This window comes from Lissotriton helveticus, chromosome 1_2 (assembly GCF_964261635.1).
Source record: "Lissotriton helveticus chromosome 1_2, aLisHel1.1, whole genome shotgun sequence".
In the NCBI taxonomy this organism is placed as follows: domain Eukaryota; kingdom Metazoa; phylum Chordata; class Amphibia; order Caudata; family Salamandridae; genus Lissotriton; species Lissotriton helveticus.
In genome coordinates this window covers 346,127,645-346,135,752 of record NC_136058.1, presented here as the reverse complement: position 1 = coordinate 346,135,752, position 8,108 = coordinate 346,127,645, and the positions used below count along the sequence as shown (strand labels likewise).

General features: G+C 49.6%; 1 non-coding gene across 1 annotated transcript; it reads left to right on the top strand.

The window, feature by feature from the left end:
- Positions 1–4,243: 4,243 nt before the first annotated feature.
- TRNAF-GAA (transfer RNA phenylalanine (anticodon GAA)) lies at positions 4,244–4,316 on the top strand. The gene has a single exon. It is a non-coding gene; the product is annotated as a tRNA-Phe (tRNA).
- The last annotated feature ends 3,792 nt before the right edge of the window (positions 4,317–8,108 follow it).

The following is an 8,108-nucleotide window of genomic DNA, read 5'->3' as shown; positions in this document are numbered from 1 at the left end:
CAACCACCTTAAACTCAATGAGGAAAAAACTGAAGTGCTCCTCATCTCTAACAAAGAAGAAAACCCCCAAATTCTTGAATGGCTCAAAGCCTTAAACGGCCTGAATGTGCTGCTTGTTCCATCGAACTCAATAAAATCCCTAGGGATCACCGTTGACCCCAAACTGGATATAAAAGAACACATCTCAAAAACTGCCAAAAGTGCCTTCCTGAACCTGAAATTGCTCTACAAACTAAAACCATTTCTCCCCACAAAAGACTTGAAACAGGCCACGCAGGCTCTGGTTCTCTCCAGAATTGACTACGGCATTGCCACTCTGACTGGAACAGCCAAATCTCACCTGCGTCCTCTGACCTCTACCCTAAATGCCGCTGCAAGAAGGATCACGGGAACAAAGAAATATGATCACATCACCCCAGCTCTGAAGGATCTGAAGTGGCTCCCTATTGACCAACGAGCTAGCTTCCGCACAGCTTGCCTCACTCATAAAGCCCTGCATACAGGCAAACCGGAATACCTGGCCAACAAGCTCAAAAGGGCCAGGCAGTCTAGAAACCTCAGAACTCCAACACGCTCCTACTCATTCCTCTGAAATCCCAGAAACTCTCTACATCTAGCAAATCCTTTGCGGGCAATGCCCCTAAGATATGGAACTCCATCCCCCCACACATCAGAACGACCGCATCCTTCCCGAAATTCAAGAAGCTACTCAAAGTCCTCTTCCTTGAGCGCCCCGGAAACAACTAGATCTCAACCTAGACTTTATAGTTCCATGTTCTCGTTCACCCCAGAGCTATTGACTTGCCTACGACTCTCCGCCCTGTTTCACGCCTGGCTGCTATTGTATAGACTGTACTCACTCCTGTGCTCATTGCCTTGCTTTTTGTCCGCATTATCTGTCTAAACGCCTTTATTCTTGCTGTGAAGCGCTCTGATACCCTCGGGTCCAGCCAGCGCTATACAAAACTTTAATAAATAAATAAATGGTGACCAGGTGAGATATGGCCCTACTGCTGTCCTGCTGGTAGTTGCTTGTGCTTGTTTTCCTCTCCTTGCCCTTGGGTCTATTGAAGTGGTGAGTAAGCATGAGCGTAAAATCCGTTCCGCTCGCGGATTTTGCGGATTTTCGGCAAATTCGCAATCCGCGAACTCTTGCGAACTTGCCGAAAATTAGTAAAATCCGTGCGAAGCGGATTTTTTGCTTGGTCGCACTTGCCAACTAGAATACTATACAATTTCGCGGGAGTAAACACTTGCGAACACGTAGATGCGGCGGGCAGCGACAATCTCGCAATTGCGAGATTGCAAAATTAGCAATTTCGCACAAGAAATCCACCAGCAGGCAGCATAAACCTTGAAAATTATGATTTTTATCAGAATAACTCCTCAGGTTGACATTTGCCTGTACTTTTTCTTAGCAAGGAGTCCATTTTGGGGGGTGGGGGGGTGGGAGGAAGGAAGTGCCCCACAGTCTCCAACTTCCTGTTCCTGTCCAGCATGCTCCTCCCAGTGCTTTCTTCATGTGCTGGTCACTTTGATTTGGATCTTGACCTGGAAGGATTACTTTTTGTGGATGCTGCTGGATATTTGGATTTTTGCAAAACTGAAAGCACTCAGCAGGTGCAAAAGTTCAATCTTATCATTAGTAACCATTCCCTGTAGTGCCTGGAAGGATTACTTTTTGTGGATGCTGCTGGATATTTGGATTTTTGCAAAACTGAAAGCACTCAGCAGGTGCAAAAGTTCAATCTTATCATTAGTAACCATTCCCTGTAGTGCTTCCTGATGGGCCCCTTTAGAGTTCAGTTGCCTACTTGCAACTATTCTATGACCCTGCTCTGACCCTCACAGCAGGCTCATAGAATAGCTACAAGTATACAACAAAGGTCCTGTTAAAAAAAATTACACTGCAACAGAAAGCAATTACAGACAAAACTGAAGGCACTCAGCAGGTGCAAAAGTTCAATCTTATCATTAGTAACCATTCCCTGTAGTGCTTCCTGAGGGGCCCCTTCAGAGTTCAGTTGCCTACTTGCAACAATTCTATGACCCTGCTCTGACCCTCACAGCAGGCTCAGAGAATAGCTACAAGTAGGCCACAAAGGTCCTGTGAAAAAAATTGCACTGCAACAGAAAGCAAATTACAGATAAGGAAGCAGGTGCGAGCCAGACTGGAAGTTTAAATTTAGTGACACATTAATCAACCCCAAATGAATTCATGTCAGTTGAAGCAGGGCAGGTGTGCTTGCTTTTTTTCACCCCCATAATCTACACTGATAAACCAACCAGAGGGTGGCAGTGATGTACCAGAGGGTGGCAGTGGTGAAACAGAGGGTGCTGTGAACCTGTGATGATGAACCAGACGTAGAAACAACATAGTCGCGGCTGTTGCGAGCCGACAAGTAAGTTCGCAATTGCGAACTGGTACACAACCCTCGCGAACTGGCAGAAACCCTTGCGAACACAAAAAAAATCCGCAAATTCGCGAGAGTTCACGGATTTTGCGGATTGCGAATCCGTAAATACGCAAGTTCGCGCATTGCCAATTCGCAAAATACGCCCATGCTTAGTGGTGAGGGCTGGAGGGCGGTGAGTCTACAGGCTGCAGAGATGTCATAGGGGCCTCAGCCCCCGGTATAAGCATCCAGTGCTTGGGTGAGCTATGGTTACCAGGTGAGATATGACCCTACTGCTGTCCTGCTGGTAGTTGCTTGTGCTTGTTTTCCTTTCCTTGCCCTTGGGTCTATTGAAGTGGGGAGGGCTGGAGGGTGGTGAGTCTGCAGGCTGCAGAGATGTCATAGGGGCCTCAGCCCCTAGTAGAAGCATCATCTGCTTGGGTGTTGCTATGGTGACCAGGTGAGATATGGCCCCAGACAGCATTGACAGAGTGACAGTGATGGCAGACATTTCTCCACAGAGGATCTCACTGGACTGGAGAAGACACTCGGGCGCGGTCCCCCACTTATGAAGTTGACAGGGCACAGAGCACCCCAAGAAGGCGAGGGCAGGAGGCGGCGGGTGTATTTTGCACCTGAGGGGGTCTCTGGAGGGGAGCTGGTCTTGGACTCCGGACTCATTTCTGTCACAGATGAGCGAGGCTGCCGGACATGACCCCCAACATTCGTCCATCCCCCAGAGTCTTTCCACTGGAGTCCACTCACGGTCTAACGACCCCCTGGTGAAGCTCCCCCGCTCTACCTGTGCAGGTCAGTGGTGGCAAGGCTGGTTGTAGCCCTGTATCCTTTGTCCCACCACATCCAGCCAGCTGTTTCCCCACATCAGGCACCTGTGGTTTGGGGCCTTGTCTGGTCCAGTGAAATGAAGGGATAGAGAGAAGCGTACAAGTCAAGTCAAATAGTCTATAATGAGTGTATCTTATACAACAATAAATGATTACATGAAGCAATAAACACAGTAGGCATATTAAAAAGATGAAAAAGTCATGAGATTGAATACGGTCCTCGTGCTCATCAGGTAAAGTGTTCCTGATCCTCAAAACTCTGTTTACAAAACTTAAAACCACAGCGCAGATGGGTAAAGTTTGCAAGGACTGTAAATATAACAGAGCAGGTCTAAACTGTTTAAAATGCAACACAACTTGCTTTCAGAAAACGAGGTCTCTGAGATTTATAACATTTACAAGAAATCTAGATATAATGTGTGGTGTATATGATATGTCACCATAAAATGGACTGTGCTTACAACAGAACTAGTTACAATACAGCATTGGTCGCTATTTAGAAGCTGAGATAGAACTGCAAGTTATGATATGAAGGAATGAATGCGTGGGCTGCAGCTGAGGTATTAGCCAATTCTCTTTGCTTCCTGGTCTCACGTGCCAATCCTTGCAATTTCTGCTTAAGTTCGAGTTTTGTGATTTTTGCAACTGTGAATAAATACTGTTCTGTATTGCCCAAGCCTCATCCTCAACTTCTGCAGCTCAATGTAATAAATTCTAACCAAGGGATTGCGTGCGTGAAATCCAGCGACAGACAATGAACAATGAATTTACAATAGGTTCAGGTGTGGGCCAGGTTGAGGCCACAGGTGCATCGGCCCTGGTTTAATGATATCTTCAAAGCCCCCCCTTCTCTGTCCGCACCTGCCTCCTCGTGTTTATGGGGGGAGTTCACGTGGCTGCAAAGTGGGGGTTTAATTAACACCTACAATGTCGATCAGTACCTCTCAGTAACAATGCACCGACCTGTCATTCTCAGTGGCGCACAGTGACGCCTCCACAGTGGCCGAAATAGCTCAGTTGGGAGAGCGTTAGACTGAAGATCTAAAGGTCCCTGGTTCGATCCCGGTTTTCGGCAGATGTTGTCTTTTTTCCTTCCTTGGTATTTATAATTTCCTCCGCACGTCGCACATTCTTTTCTGGCTGTTTTTGCCTCATCCTCCTGTCCCTCTCCCCTTTCATTCTTCTTTCTCCTTTTCCCGCCCTCCCTCGTGTCCTCCCTGCTTCCTCGCCTCATTCCCACCTGTGGACTCTTCCTCACCCCGGGCACTGCAAGGAATGTTTGATGCTTTGTCTTCTATGCGCGGCTGTCACTCCTTCTGCCTCAGAACCTGGGGGATTTTAAACATCCCCAGAACAGGGCATCCAGTGCCCCCTCCCTCCCTCCCGTGTTATCTTTCTTGTTCTCTCCACTGCTGCAGCTCTCCAGAGAGGGGTGTTATCAATAAGTACAAGTGTGCCCGTTTTGTATTCTTCTTTATCCTTGTTTCACTCCCCTCCTCCCTCAGCTCCTTCCTCAGCTCCGTCTGATGATGCTCTTCGCTTTGCTCCTGGGCTTAGTAGCTCCATTTCCTCTGGTTCCGGGACTTTTAAGTATCTCCATAGGTCGCTGGGGTCCTCAAAGAGTTTGCTTCCATGTCTGTCCGTTATCCTCATTCTGGACGGGCCAGCGAAGGTGAAGGTGATGTTGTTTCTGCGCAGCTGATCTCGTAGGGCTAGGAAGCCTTTCCTTACTTCAACTGTGATTTTTGAAAAGTCTTGAGTGATTGTCACCTTCTTGCCATTGATCAACATTGGCTGGCCTTTCCTAGCTACAGCGAATATGGCGTCTGTATGGTTGGCTCGTAAGGGCTTGCAGATTATTGGTCTCGGGATGTTGCTGTTTGCCGGTTTCTTAGCTGGGATGCGGTAGGCTTTTTCGATCGCGAAAGCCCTGTCGAAGCTAAGGCCGGTAAGCTTCGGAATTATGGGCTCCAGCATCAGGGCGCACGCGCCGGGGGTGTCTTCTTCCTCTTCGGGGACTCCCAGCAGTCTGACGTTACCTTTGCGGCATCTGTCCTCCTGTTCCGCCATTGCTCTTTGTAGTGTTGAGGCTCTCCTTATCACTAAACCCAGGTCTTTATGCATTGACCCTGTGTGGCCTTCGAAATGGCTCACTCTTTTCTCCGCTTCATCTATCCTTCCGTTGGCTCTGCTTTGCTCGGCTCTTATTGCTATCAGCTCCATTTGGATACTGTCCGCGGTCTTTTTTGTGGCCTTTGTTAGATCGTTGCCTTCCGTGATTTTCCTCAGTAGTGTGTCTAGCGTAATCGTTTCGCTGCCTTGGCCGTTTTGTTTCTTTGCTGGTGAGTCAGGGGTGTCATTCTTGCTCTTTTTGGGGTCGTTTGTAATCTTCTTGTCGTCTCTCCCCGACATGGTGTCAAAACCTCTTCTGACCTGGTGTGTCAGAAGTCTTCCTTCTTTTTGTTGTTGTTTGGTTGGTTCTGCCTTTGTGCCTTTTGCTTCTTTGGTGGTTTGGTTGCTGAGTGGGGGCAGGGTACTTCCTCTGAACCTGCACGGCCCCTTAATGACGCGGGTCCTGGCCTTCGCCCTCGCCAGCCTTTTGCGCTTGTGTATCCTTGCTATGCCTCTTGTCGCTTGACCTCCTCCGCGGCACTCTCGCTCGTTTTATCGGTTGTCTGGGCTCACTTCTGTGTCTATTTCGCGCCGTGCTGGTCGGGGGGGGGCGGTGTGCGCTGTCTCGTGTTGGCTGGATTGTCTAGGCTAGCTTGTTGTCTGCGCGCCCTCCCTTCCTGCAGTTTCCTGTCTTGGGCTATCGTGAGTTCCACACCCTCATGCAGTTACCCTTATCAGTGCCTCCTGTGTCCCCAGCCGGCTATTTCATGCGGCCGTTTGTTGCAGTGGACTTGCAAAGTTCTTTGCCTTTCGTGATCGCCTGCAGACTTCCGAGTTCCTCCCCCTCGGGGTGCCGCTGTGTTTGTTTGCTGTTTCCCTTGTTGTTTTCGGTTGTTGCTATGTTAAGATGGCCGCCTCTCTCTTTTCTCCAAGATGGCCACCGTGGTGTCGACGCTCGGCTGTTTCCCTACTTGGGGTAGATCTTGCTTAGCACCTTATTTGAGCATCACAGCTTCGTTCACTTGCTGCATATAGAAGAAAAGGCCCCCGCACCTCTCTACCCTTGTCAAAGAGGCCGCTATGTTCGCCTTCTGTCCCCCGTAGCTGTCGCCTTAACTTGTGTTTTGGTAAGATGGCCACCCCTTACTTCTCCGCCTATGCCAAGATGGCCGCCGCTTACTTCTTATGGCTTGCGCTGGGCGTTGGGGCAGAACTTGCTAGGCGCCTTGGGTGAACGCCGCCGCTTCACTCACCAGCTGCGTGAAAGGAAGGCTGCCCCCCACGCTTCTCTGCCTTGTCAGATTGGCCGCTACGTTCGCCTTCTGCCCCCGTAACTGTCGCCGTTATTTGTGTATTTGGTAAGATGGCCGTCCCTTACTTCTTCGCCTTTGCCAAGATGGCCTCCGCTTAATTCTTTTGGCTCACTGGGCGTTGGGTAGATCTTGCCTTGCGCCTTGGGGGGAAAAACCGCCGCTTCGTTTACCAGCTGCGTGAGGGAAACAACCGCCCTGGCGTTTCTCCGCTTTTGTCAAATTGGCCACTGCGTTCACTTTACTGTCGCCGCTACTGTTGCCGTTATTTGTGCTTTGGTGAGCTGGCTGTCTCTTACTTCTTGCCTTCACCAATATGGCCGCCGTTTACTCCTTGCCAAATGTCTATCTTTGTAGTAGGAGAGGTTGCGGGTTTGGCCGCCCGCTTCGCGCTAAGCGTCGGGGTTGCTTTTCGCCTGGGGTGCTCCTACTTGGATGCCGCTTCCCAGCTGCGGCGTTGGTTCTGCCTGTCGCCTCTCGTGTTCACCTCTCCTCCTCCGTGGTCATGCTGCCATCTTGTGCTCCTTCTTTCTCATGCCCCGTTTGATTTCTTCTCCGCTGTTGCCTCGTTCTTTCCCCTTTCAGTCTTGTGAGCCCCGCGCTGGGTGCCTCTTGTGTTCCTACACGCCCTCGTTGCTTTTGTTGTTGTTTTCCTGCAAAAACCTTGTGAGACTATGCCCCCGACCTAAAGCCGCAACAGAAACTACTTGCACGCACTGACAATCAAGAGAACTTAAGTAGAGCAAACTCTAGAGCCAAGCTAGGCGCTACACGAAATAAACTACCTCAGACAACGCACATTGGTGCACGCACATAGACACAACCGCATCTACCTCCACAGGGGAAAGGGAGCAGCTGCGGCCTACCAAGAAGAAGACAACCAGCTATATCTTTTTCAAAACCCTGTAACCCAGACCGATTCAGAAGAACAAACGAGAGACACTAACCGAACTAAGTGTGCCAACACTATGCAAAGACACAAGGGCAAGAGCGCTACACCTTCCCAACAGACAGAGACTTGGGGGGGAGAGAGCGGGAGGGCCTTTGCTGTCGCACACCCACAATTCCATAGGCAGAGGGTGGGGGGGAGGGAGGGAGGGGGGAGAACGAGGGAGAAGGAGGGGACAAGTAGACCGAAAAGCGAATGGTACAGTACGTAAATGTATAACTAGACTATATTTTTCTTCATATATCTTTTTCCCACCTATCACCGCACATCCAACACGCCAGTCCTCGGGGGAGGCTCTTAGGAAGATCCAAGGAAGACCAAAAAAACATTCAGCAATGCATCTAGTGAAGAACACGGAAGACAGCGACAACACCAGACCACCATGAATAACACACCAAAAGCCAAACTAACCACAAACCTCAAGGTGGTATCCATGAACATAAAAGGCCTCAACCATCCAATCAAACGGAGGAAAATACTAGACCACCTAGCCAAA